At 46.3% G+C, this 12911-nt stretch overlaps 1 long non-coding RNA gene across 1 annotated transcript; it reads left to right on the top strand.

The window, feature by feature from the left end:
- Positions 1 to 5265: 5265 nt before the first annotated feature.
- LOC310851273 lies at positions 5266 to 12556 on the top strand. The gene is made up of 2 exons (XR_014567679.1): positions 5266 to 5809; positions 10305 to 12556. It is a non-coding gene; the product is annotated as an uncharacterized lncRNA (long non-coding RNA).
- Positions 12557 to 12911: the final 355 nt, after the last annotated feature.

The raw sequence follows: 12911 nt of genomic DNA, 5'->3' as shown, positions 1-12911 counted from the left end.
GTAAGCTGAAATCACAGCTTCCAACCTGGCTAATCTCACCTTTCCTGTCACCTAGCCTGAGCGTAAAGGCTGCCTAGACTCACCACCATTGCTGAGCTGGAACCTCTATGTCAATAAAGATCTCTTCCTTACACTTGCCTCTGTCATCGTAGTCCAAGCAGGAGTCAGGACAACGTTATACCCAAGTGTCCCCTCTTTCATTTTTTAAACATTGCAGTAGGAGTGAATGAAAGCCATCTATCTCTATCAGGAGTGCGCAACTTGTGGCTACTCAGTTGTTGCTGGACTACAAACCCCATCATTCCTGGCCACTGGCTCTGCTGGCTGGGGATGATGGGAATTGGAGTTCAGCAGCTGGAGGACCAAATATTCCCCACCACAGGCTGGATCCATGCTAGCAGACGCCCAGCCAGCAGCCACAGCTAAAAAGTGCATGTTGTCTCCACTACGGCAACATTATCCCAAATGCCACTGATGATAATGATAATGATAGTGATAATGATGATTCCCTGCTGGAGGAGTTCGTAGCTTCCGCCTGCCCCTCCTTGCTTATGGGTATCTCATTAAAGGAATCCATGAGGAGTTGCTTCTGTCCGACGTCTAGACAGAGGCCAGGGCCATAGAACTCCTCCAGAGGGATCCCTTGGGGGGAGTGGTGTTCCCCTATTTGATGTAGATCGTAGGCCTCCCCCATTTGTGGTTTCCCCTTAGATACACTCCCAGCAGATGAGCTGGAATTAATTAAATGGCTTTACCCAATAGCTATGCCAAACTTTTCACAACTGTATCAAATAGTTGTGGCCTATTTCAACCCCCAAAACCCCCTTTCTTCTGCTGTCTTGCCTGCTTATTTCATCACATAGGGAGTGACTGGGTCATGGGGCTTTGGCATCCAACAGGAATCTTTGTTGGCCAACACAGAGGCGACTGTTTCTCAACTTCTCAGGAGGACCACCCACTTCTGCATGCACGCAATGTTTTGCATTTTTCCACTAATCCGTTGCTTCTCTCTTTTTCTGCACAGACACGCGAAGCAAATATCACTGAAAACAGCTTGGCTGGTCAGCAAAACTCTCACTTGACACCCCTCTTGGCTCAAACAGCTCTCCTGGTAGGGATTGGATTCCTAACTCTGTAGCTGTTCCTCTCTGATCTTTGCTCAGTAGCTGACATTTCCTGAAGATGCATTGCACAGCATTAATATCTGAAAAGATGGACCAGTTATCCTGGTTTGATGCCATGCCTTTTGAATCCTTCTGTTGGTGCAGGCTGGTACACATTGCATGCTCACTCTGTGATTTCCGTATATGTCAGGACTGTATAACATTAAAAATACATTAAAACATCAGTCTTTTAAAACTTCTCTAAACAGGGCTGCCTTCAGATGTCTTCTAAAAGTCAGATAGTTATTTATTTCCTTGACTTCTGATGGGAGGACATTCCACAGGGTGGGCGCCACTACTGAGAAGGCCCTCTGCCTGGTTCCCTGTGGCTTCACTTCTCAAAGTGAGAGAACCACCAGGAGGCCCTTGGTGCTGGACAGTGTCCAGGCTGAACGATGGGTGGGGAAACATTCCTTCAGGTATACTGGGCCTGAACCCTTTGAATTGTGCTCAGAAACGTACTGGGAGCCAATGTAGGTCTTTCAAGACCAGTGTTATGTGATCTCGGCAGCCACTCCCAGTCACTAGTCTAGCTGCTGCATTATGGATTAGTTGTAGTTATTAGTTGTAGAAGCCTTCTGCGCAGGGAGGGTGTGGGCAGAGGAGGACCCGTGCTCTCTCCGCTGGTCTCCGGCGAGGAGTCATGGAGCCCCCTTGCCAATTCCCCCATCTGCCCCCCTTCTCCACTGGTGCTACGCTGATTTCCTTCCCCAGAAGATGGGCTGCCTCTCTCCCTCCTGGGACGCTCTCTGGCATCCCTCCAGAGCCCTCCCTCCTCCTCTGGCTCCGATGGCAGTTCCCTGACACCAGACATGACTGCAAACCATTCAATTAAAGAAATGTCTAGTTTGGCTCCAAGATGCATATTGAGATGTGCAATGCATTTTTATTTGCTCCAGTAAATTTCCAATTCTGCACCAGCTGAACAGCTCGACTCTCTTTGCTTTCCTTTCATTTTGTTGATGCTGTTATTTTTTACTGCCAACAAGGGAAGACTTGCCTGTACCATATGGTAACCCAGTTCTAACAACTCAGGGAACCCCTCCAGACTAGTGGTGGTGCTGGGGTTTGTGAGTATATTTTGCAATATGAGTCTGACACTATAGCAGTGGTGGGTTCACACTGAACCATCCACTCTGCAGGTCCAGGAGGAAAACTCAGATCAGGACAATGGTGCAAGGAACAAATGGTTAATCTCTCCTTCCCTTCCCCAGTATTATGGCCCAGATCTGAATTTGTCAGCTCCATGGGTCTGATGGGAGCAGCATTTGGAGGACCACAGCTCCCCTAGCCCTGGTTTAAATGAAGGGATGGAGGTACTCTGTCTCAAATTAACAGGTGAGAGGCTAGCTAGCAAGACAGGAATAATATCCCAAATGTCCTAGATAGAGTGGGAAACTGGGCAGAAACTAAAATGAAATTCATCAGAGACCAATGCATTTAGGTATCAAGAAAAAATTAAATGCCCATGAGTCAGCAACGCAATGCGGCTTGGAAGGTTAATGTGGTTTTTGGCTGGATTCCACTTCATTCGTTTCAAAAGAAAACACCATGAAAATGGAGGGGTGGGGGAAACGTAATCAATTACATATCATTTGCCGTTTGCAAGCACAACAGAGAACGCTTGTCATATTTGTTGCCTTGATTCCCCTTCCAGGCTTGTTTTATATATTGCATAGGGCAAGGTTTTTAATTTTATGTATAATTCTTATGTATATTATTATGCTATGTTATTCCGTTTGGCCACAACCTGTATTTGGCTGCCTCAGGAGTACATTTGAAATCTGAATCCTGTTAGATGCTTAATCCAAAGGATTGTCCTCTCAGTGTTTTCTATTGCAGAGTCAATTATGGTAATACAGGAAACGCTGGAGAGGTTTAAGAAACATCTAATGATCAGGAATAAACAGAGGCTCTGAAAGGGGTTCTAGTGGCCTCCTCCAGACTTTCAGTGATGTTGCATTCACCCCAGTCTCCAAGTGGTGAGAGATTCCAGGAATTTCCTTGGAATGACAGTCAGTGGAGACTGTGGTGTCTTTAGGACATATGGTTTTATTGAGTCGTGTGTGTGTGTGTGTGTGTGTGTGTAGGGCTCACAGCATTAGAAGAGAAGAAGAAGAGTTTGGATTTGATATCCCGCTTTATCACTACCTGAAGGAGTCTCAAAGCGGCTAACATTCTCCTTTCCCTTCCTCCCTCACAACAAACACTCTGTGAGGTGAGTGGGGCTGAGAGACTTCAAAGAAGTGTGACTGGCCCAAGGTCACCCAGCAGCTGCATGTGGAGGAGCGGAGACACGAACCCGGTTCACCAGATTACGAGTCTTCTGCTCTTAACCACTACACCACACTGGCTCATTATTACTCCAATGGGCCTTGCCTCCCTGTTCGCTTTCCAGGAAACCCCACACCCCAGGCTACCACTTTGGGATTCAGCCTACAGAGAAGGCCAAGCACCTCTGTGTTTGCTTTCAGTTCCCAGCATCAGCCCAACTCACTCCTGAAACTAATCCCCAACCAGTGGCGGAGCATATGCCCACACTGCCCAGGGTGGGCGTGCTCCCAAAGGGTACGGGGAGCAGAGGGCGTGTTCCCAAGGGATACGGGGAGCAGAGGGTGCCTTCACAGGGGCAGGAGAGCCACTTGGGTGCATGGAATGGCACACACACCCTGCAGCCGGGGGCAAAGCAAACCGCCGATGGTGGACATTCGGCGCACCACCCACCCGCAACTCCCAAACGAAGGAGAAAGGGGGAAATGCCACTGGCAAAGCAGCAAAGCTCTCCCCCTCCCCCTCCCCCAACGGATCAAGGTAGGCTTGGGAGTTGCAGGCAGACAGCTGGAGGAGACTCTTGAGAGTCCCATGGACTGCAAGAAGATCAAACCTATCCATTCTTAAGGAAATCAGCCCTGAGTGTTCTCTGGAAACACAGATCGTGAAGCTGAGGCTCCAATACTTTGGCCACCTCATGAGAAGAGAAGACTCCCTGGAAAAGACCCTGATGTTGGGAAAGATGGAGGGCACAAGGAGAAGGGGACGGCAGAGGACGAGATGGTTGGACAGTGTTCTCGAAGCTACCAGCATGAGTTTGGCCAAACTGTGGGAGGCAGTGGAAGACAGGAGTGCCTGGCGTGCTCTGGGCCATGGGGTCATGAAGAATCGGACACAACTAAACAACAACAAAGTGCGCCAAATGTCACTCCCCTTAGTGAAGGCACCCGGGGCACACCAGCCCCACTGCACCCGCCTTCATCTGCCCCTGCCCCCAACACCGGTATATTGTTCTCCCTAGGATGATGTGACTTCCAGCCAGTTGAGGTGGGGAAAAGACGCCACCACCCTCTTCCTAGATGCATCTTCAGTTGTCAATGTGGCCACACAATTCCCTCTTTCAGATGGTGGTGGTGCTACTTAGCAGGACTGGCTCTGGCTGTTAGCTATGGGGTTCATCCATGCTTCCACTTGCCCTGTGCCTAGAAAGCAAGGTCTGAGCAGTCTTCCCCCTTGCCGCCATCCTTTTCAGACAAAACCCCCCTCTTAAGCGCTAAATCAGAGCAAACATCAATGCAAGAAAACCTGAATTTGCTGTGTGCTCTCCTTGAGCCCTGAAGAGTGGTTTTACCCAGGGAATAAATGACCAACGGGGAGATGCATAACCACTGTGCAAGCAAATCAGCATCACTGCACACTGCTGTCTAATCTTCCCGCAAACAAATCAAGACAAATGCTCATAGACTAACCTCTGCATAACCCAATCAGGATGAATGCCTAAGAAACACCTGCAGGAGCTCAAGGAATAGATTCCTGTTCTCATTTTCAGCTGTAAAATGGGGAAGAGTGTATTTGTATCTATGTATGAAGGAGCCCATCCGTTCACAGTGCCCTACTTCAATAAGTCTTCACCCATATCACAGTACGTGAGTCTTTCTCGGTTGCTTGTTCTCTGCCTTATTCCACCCACACATCCGCCTAGGCTCCGAGACATCATGAAGTCATCCTGTCCGAGAGCCAGGGCAATCAGTAAATCGTTCATTAAGCAGACGGGCAGACCAACCAGCGTTATAAGGCAAGCGTCCAGCCATAGAGAAGAGTCAGAGGGATTGGTTGGGTGCCACGAGAGGAGGAAGGCAAAAGGCACAGAGAGGATTGGAGGAGGTGAGAAGAAGAGAAGAAGATACCCAGCAGCAAGTCAGGGTGGCCAGCAAGGAGGAACGTGAAGAACTGAGAAAGGCAGAGAAACTGTACTTGGAGAACTGGGAAGAGCTGGAGGGGAAAGAGGGCAGTAGACTGGCAAAATGAGTGACCCAAACTATGAGAAGAAGTCCAGCAACTGGCCTGACCCTCAGGCTCCACCACCTTTCTCTGAAAACCAGCCCTTTGAATCAGAGGCTGATCCGCTGGCACCTCCTGGTCAGCCTCCACCCGCCCCGGGCTATGGGTCAGCTCCCTCTATGCCACCTCTTTACCAAGCTTATTATGGCCCACCAGATTCAGGAGGCTACCAAGGTTCGGATCAAACCCCGCAGGCCATCTTCATTGTGCCTCCTCAGCCCACCAATGAGCCCGATCACCTGTACTACTCTATCTTCACCACGCTGTGCTGCTGCCTACCTCTGGGCATCGCTGCCTTGATTTTTTCTATAAAGGTGAGAAACAAGAGAGGGAAAGTGAGCGTGGGAGGGCATTATGCAGTGCTAGAATACAAGGGGGCAGAGATGGCATGCCCCACTTAACTTTTACCTCTTGAGAACTGTGTTTTAGGAGACTTCAGGGCTGGCACTGGTTGGGCCAAAACTGGCATTCTGGGTGGAAGAGTCGAAGCTTGTGGCTTTCACTATGAGCCCTTTCCCCACAATGTCAAGGACTGTTGTGATGTGCTACAGGCTAGGGAGTCAATGAAGGCGAAAGCACTATAAGGCACAGACTGGGTGGAGTTTGCAGACAAAGCAGGCTTGCCAAGGTGCATGTTTACTCTTCCAGAGTAGCTTCTGGAAGGGCAGGACATCAGAAAGAGAGTCTCCTGGCAACTTAGAGATGAACAGGTGGGTATGGGTTGGTGGCATCCATTTTCGTGGACTAGACTGCAGTAGTCTTCAACCTTGGGTCCCCAGGTGTCGTTGGACTACAACTCCCATCAACCCCAGCCAGCTTAGTCAATGGTCAAGGATGATGGGAACTGTAATCCACCAATATATGGGCACCTAAGGTTGAAGAGCAATGAACTAGAGCCTCCTTCCAAATTTAGGCTGGGCCACCACTAAATTCTAACATCTAAGTGTTCTTTTGGGTGTTAGCTTTGCCTGAGTTTTGCTGATATGGATGGAGTCGTTTAATGCAGCTGGGAATCAGCTGGCCGAATCAGATGCCCATTTCCCCAAGTGGTGGTGGACTGCAGCTGCTGTGCATTGCACAACCTGAACATCCTTTCAAAACAGTTACAAGAATTGCACCCCTTCCTTCCATCTTTGCAGCAGCGGCTGGTTGGTTCTCTACTTAGCATCATGTTATAGATGATTCATAAGACATCTGAAAACAGTCCTGTATCAGCATGTTTTTAATGTTTGGCGTTTTTATTATGTTTTTATATGTGTTGGCTGGGGCAGCCCAGCCAGTTGGGTGTGGTATTATTACTACTACTGCTGCTGCTACTACTGCTATTGCCACCACCAAATAACCTAATGCAGACTGTGGAACATTATCACTTAATATGTGGGTGTCTGTGTTGCCCTACTGGGGTTCAAAGGATTAGCGGCTGGGTATTGCAACTGATAGGAAGAACAAAATCTTAACCTATGCTGCACTGCAGAGCAAATAGATCGACACAATGGAAGGAACTTTTAATCACAAGACCCTTACCTTGATAGTCCTTGGAAACAGATAGCAGATGGCCTGTTTGAACTGGTAAATCAACACTGGTTGTAGAAGCATAACGCCTTGACTGATATTACTAGCAGTAGCATTGTTGCACAACTGATGGGTATGTTTGATCATTGTGGCGATCCAGATAAGCTTGTGACTGATGGTGCAACCAACTCTGTGGCAGCATAAATCTCAGCCGGTTCAAACTGATGTGACTGGGGGGGGGGGAGTTCCTCTTCAGATTATCTGGCCAAGCAAAGTCAGGAGCCTTTTTGTATAACTGGCAAACCTCAGTTACCCCATTTACAACTGGAAAAGTGGGTTGATATCATACTTGCAGAATAAAAGGCACAGCAGACTCAGGGGAGAATTAATTAATTAGATAATCCATACATCGTGTAATAAAAAAAAATAAGGTCTTATATATATAATAAATGTTCATAAATGTAGCAACCAAGCACGTACATAGATATGTAGACCACATGTCTGGAGCAGCACTGGAAGACTGACCAGAAACCATTTTGACTCCCAAACTGACCAAATGTTTTCTCTGCGAGGAGGGAGGGGGTGAGGGAGCCTCTCCATTGTCTCAGGAATTGGGTAATCACCATCTCAAAGGAATGGGCAGACTACCAGGAAAGGCAATCAGATAAGGCAGACAGGAAAAACAACAACATTCAAATTTCTGCTGTAGACTGCCTTTTCTGTGATGTAGGCATGAAGTTTTGTGGGGGGTGGTCTTAGGTTACACCCCTTCCGTGATGTATGTATGATGTATGGAGGGGTGGTCTTGAGCTCCAGGGCAGAGAACTTAAAATGTCTATATAAGGGCAGGCACACCTTTGTTCTGGGTCCTCCTCCTTTCCTGCGTGTGAGGGGAGCACCCTGTTGCAACAGCTTTAATAAAGATCAGGCTTACTAGCTGCTTTGTTTCTCAATATTCTTTGGTTGGCCTCTGTTATTTTCTCCTACCAATAGGGAACTCACTTAAGGACTCTATACAAGCTCTTGGATACCCCATAAGGAAAGAAGGGCAGATTTTGTTTACAACACATTGTTACTCTGAATAAGTCAATAATGTCCAAATTGCTGATGAATAGATCTCATCAGTGTGCAGACTGTGTTTGCAGAAACCCAAAGGAGTGTCCAGTTCTGAGACTCAGTCAGAGCATACAGCCCAAGCTCTGAGCCTGGTTGTGCTCTGCTAGGTTCCAGTCTTAAACCATCTGGTTAGGAACATAGGAAACTGCCTTGTCCCAAGTCAGGCCATTGGTTTATCCAGCTCAGTATTCCCAATAGTGACTGCCAGAGGCTCTCCAGGGTTTCAGGCTCTAGCACAGCCCCACCTGGAGATGCCAGGGATTGGAGCTGGGACTTTCTGCATGCCAAGCACATGCGCTGCCACGGAGCAATGACTCTTCCCCTAAATTATTGGTAGGTGCAAATTATTATTAATTGTGATTGTGCTTGTGATTACTGCTACTACCAGGGCCGGATTTAGGTTTGATGAGGCCCTAAGCTACTGAAGATAATGGGGCCTTTTATATGTCCAGCTGTCCTTTATTCTTGGAACTTTGAAGTGTCAGGCATAGCTCTAATGGCTTTAGCCCAAACGTAGCAGAGTTTTCCTGCACAGCGAAGAAGCTAGTTGAGGTGGAAATGACTAGTCAGCTAGACTCAGAATAACTATTTACAGGATTTATTAAAAGGAAAAATAAAACCAGCAGAGTTTCTGCATACAAAACAAAGCAAAAAAAATCCTTTCTTTCTCTCTCTCTCTCTCTCTCTCTCAACCAAACACAGCACTTCTTCTCCTAACACACCCTCCTAACACAAACTGTGCTAGCATTCCTAGATAACAGAGTTGAGTGCTGGTCGTTAACCAATCAGAGTAAGTAGCTTCTAGGTCAAGCAGACCTTGGCTTTCTTCCAAGAGTAAATTGACACTGCCTTGAGTTAATTGTGTGAAGCCAGAATCTGTAAGTTTTCATGAGAATCAATTAACAGAAACTGAACATTTATCAACAACAAATTGTTGCTGTTTTTTGCACTGGATATATGCTATATGGTAATTTATGGACCTAATAGGTATCTAAAGCCATTTGCACATGTTGCCATGCAACCAGTCCATGCAGAATGTAGGTACCCTACATATAGAAATGAGCAAACCAGTGATATTTTAGGGAGCAGGCTAGCAGGTGGGGCCCATTTTTGTTGTTTAGTCATTTAGTCGTGTCCGACTCTTCATGACCCCATGGACCAGATCACGCCAGGCATAGGAGTCTACACAAAACAAAACACTGTTGCTGTATGCAGGTTTTATTTTATTTATTTTTTATCTTATATTTTGGAAATGTACATCCAGGTTATTGTTTCCTTTAATTTTTTTTTGGGGGGGGGCAAGAGAGTGAGGCCCTAAGCTATAGCTTGTTTAGCTTATATGTAAATCCAGCACTGACTACAACTATAATTTATTTTATTATGTGCCCTTCACCCTAAGGTCTTGGAATGTGTTACAACAATGAAAGCACAATGTTGAGAACAGTTTAAAACATCTCCAACATCTCTTGTTGGAGATGTAGATTAAATGAAGGAGATCACATACATATCTGTTGGAATTGCTCTCAGATAGAAATATTCTGGAAATCTCTGATTCGTTAGGATATCATATGCCCTTGGAACCTACAACATCCCCGCTTGGTTATCTAAATGATGCTATTCTGAGAAATGATCAAAAAATAGCGTTCCACCTTATAACTGCTGCTAAGATTATAACAGCTAAAAATTGTGAGGGAAGCAGATCTGCTACTGCAATCTGAATGGATCGAGATAGTAACTATGATTAAGCTAACTAATTCTAAAAGAATACATATAAACCAGGGCTGCCAGTTGTTTGGACATTACCAGGATTTCAAAGGCAGAATTGATGTCCCGTGGGGTGGGGTGGGGATTTCCGAAATACAGAGCTTTGTCCCGGGATCATAGGTAAGTCAGTCACATTTATTTCCTTTAAAAGGCTCAACAATTTTGGGGGGTATCCTGGTTTTTACTTTTTGAAATATGGGAACCCGATAAACCAGCCTACAGGTTTATGGAAACATTACAAAAGATATGTTTTGGAACAGCAAGTTCATATAATCACAAAGATAATTTGTTGGCTATTGGTTAGTGCCTCACAGCCTGAGACAAAAGGATTGTTTGCTAGCTACCAGCCTTCCCTGCATTCCGGACAAGGTCTCTAGTTGCATTTTTTTCCCATTGGTTTTCTCTCTTCTTCTCCAGACTCGCGATGCCAACCTTGCTGGAAACGGAACAGTTGCTCGGCAGCATTCCCGGACAGCCCAGCTCTTGTCCCACCTGGCAGTCGGGGCGGGACTCACATTCATATGTCTGTATATCATCTTAACTGTGATTATGTTTAACGCAAGAAGTTATGAGCTACAACACCCTTGAAGATGTGTGACACGGCGTGCATATCCTAAAAGATCTCTTCTCTCCATCCTACCCTCACGCACAGAGAAATTCTCCTCTGACGTCATGCCCTTTTGAATCGGTCCCCCAAAAAAGGAAAAACGAGATGTGCTACAGGCTGGTTCACACACACACACACACCATGAAATGTCTATGCACTTCACTCAAGGACCAACAGAAGATGTGAACTGCATAGGACTGCATTTGAGGTGATATCAGGTGATATGAATGTTCTTTCTGGTAGATTTGGTGGGGGGGCTGCTTTGCACATCAAGAGATGGGTACTGTGTGTGATCCAGCTGCACAATAACACAAAGATCCCAGACCAAAACAGGAAGAGGAAAACTGATCAGCACTGAGGATCAAATGCACTGAAACATCTGATGGCTGGAGATTGCCTATAGTCATCTTGATTCGATTTTATAGTTGCATGCCACTTTCCCAACAACAATAGCTCACAACAATAACAAAGAATCAGTAAAGGGGAGCAGCACTATCTATCATCTATCTATCTATCTATCTATCTATCTATCTATCTATCTATCTATCTATCATCTACACATACACACACACACATATATACAGAGAGGGAGAACTTTTTTCTGGGGGTTTACTGTGTTTATTTCCCCCGATTTGAACTATAAAATTGTGATATTCTTGAGTCAAAATGAGAGTACCCCTAAACATTTTTTAGAAAAAAGCACTGTGTGTGTGTATGTATATATATATATACACACACACACACACACACACACACACACACACAATAAAAAAAATTAAGTGAATTGATGAATACCAGAAATGAATCAATATAAAATGACAAAACTTCAAAATGAATCATATTGGATATACATTTACAGTAGTAAATGAATACATAAATAAATAAACCAATGCTAACTAGACTTGGAAACGGGGGGATCCTGCAAAACCCACCCACCTCCTGTATCTCAGTGACAGTGCCATGATCCACGACAGCAGACCCTCACTGTGGAGTGTGGAGCAACCTCCGCTATTGCCCTGCTAAAGTCCTCACCAGCACATAATACACATGCTGCAAAACCACTGCATTGATCTACCGTTGCCAGTGATAACACCATGAAATGGGTTCAGATCTCCTCCTCTCCAACCTACATTCCCTCCCCCCCTCCTGCCCAATTTCCTTCCCATTTCAGATTTCTTTCTTTGGACTACCAGTCTTCCTCGTCTTCTCCTGGGCTGTTCCCAGTCCTTCTGCCAAAGCTCCCCTTGGTCTCCCACCCAGGCTCTCCAGTATTTCGCAGGCAAAACCTGGGACATGCAGCTGCCCGTCACCTGAAATCTCATACCACAAATTGATGCTCTCTTGCCCCGCTACGCAGGACTTTGTTTCAGCGGCAGCTGCTCCATTGGTGTGAGTGAAGCAGTGCCCCCCTAACCATAGTCAGCCCTTGGCCAGTACCCACCTGCCTGCCTTGCTACTTACATCCAGCCAAGGGGGTTGGGTTTATTATTGGCTCTCTCCCCTATTAACCTCAGCATTGCTCTTGTATGGGGAGGATGGAGCAGGCAAAACTAGAATTAGTTGGCTTTGCCTCGCATTAGCTGTGGCTCTGCCTGTCGTTGCCTCTGGTGCCCCCTGCTGTTGGACTCCCTGCCGCCCACCCTATCAGCCCCAATAGGCACCAGCCCCTTGCTTTGTTTTGTCGGCCCTGGTGTTCATTAAGGCTGCTGTAGCATGTTTTCAATGCGTAGAAGCTGGTTGTGCTTTTGGTGAAAATATATGCTAGATGGACAAATTTGCTTTAAAGATTCGTGATCAGCCTCGTCGCCAGCATGTGACTTGGAAGGCCGTGTGCACTGCATAATCAGGTGCCTTATTGTCTGTACTTGTGAGCTCCGCTCATCCTCCTCTCCTTGGATGCATTTGTCTTGTGAGAATGTTTTATAAGCTGCTTTGAGAGCCACTGTGGGCAATGTAAATAAATCTTGAAAGTGTGAGAGATAAACCATTGCCACTCTCCCAAGGCCATGTCTTCAGCTTTGTTCATAAGGCTTTGTAAAAGTTAAAAAATAAAAATACAAAAGAACAGAAAAATAACACAGAGTGACATCAAACAAATGTTGTAAGTAGGACGGGGGATCTTCTTGTCCTAATCTTGTAGCCCCAGGGCTGAGGAACCTCAGGCTTATAGACCAAATGCGGCCCTCTAAACCTCCCAAGGTGGCCCTTGGGACTCTTCCCACACCTCACCCAGCTCCCTAGCTGGACCCCAACTCACAAGTCCTCCTTCACACTCTCCTCAAAGACTTTTGCTTGGTTCCTATGTGTCTTTGAACTCTGACAATGCCTCTCGTTTATCTAGATTAGTGTTTCCCAAACTTAGTTCTCCAGCTGTTTTTGGACTACAGTTCCCATCATCCCTGACCACTGCTCCTGCT

This window comes from Podarcis gaigeae, assembly GCF_964106915.1.
Source record: "Podarcis gaigeae genome assembly, chromosome: 8".
Taxonomy (NCBI): Eukaryota; Metazoa; Chordata; class Lepidosauria; order Squamata; family Lacertidae; genus Podarcis; species Podarcis gaigeae.
The sequence above is the reverse complement of the archived record's forward strand: the minus strand, read 5'-3'. Positions and strand labels throughout refer to the sequence as shown.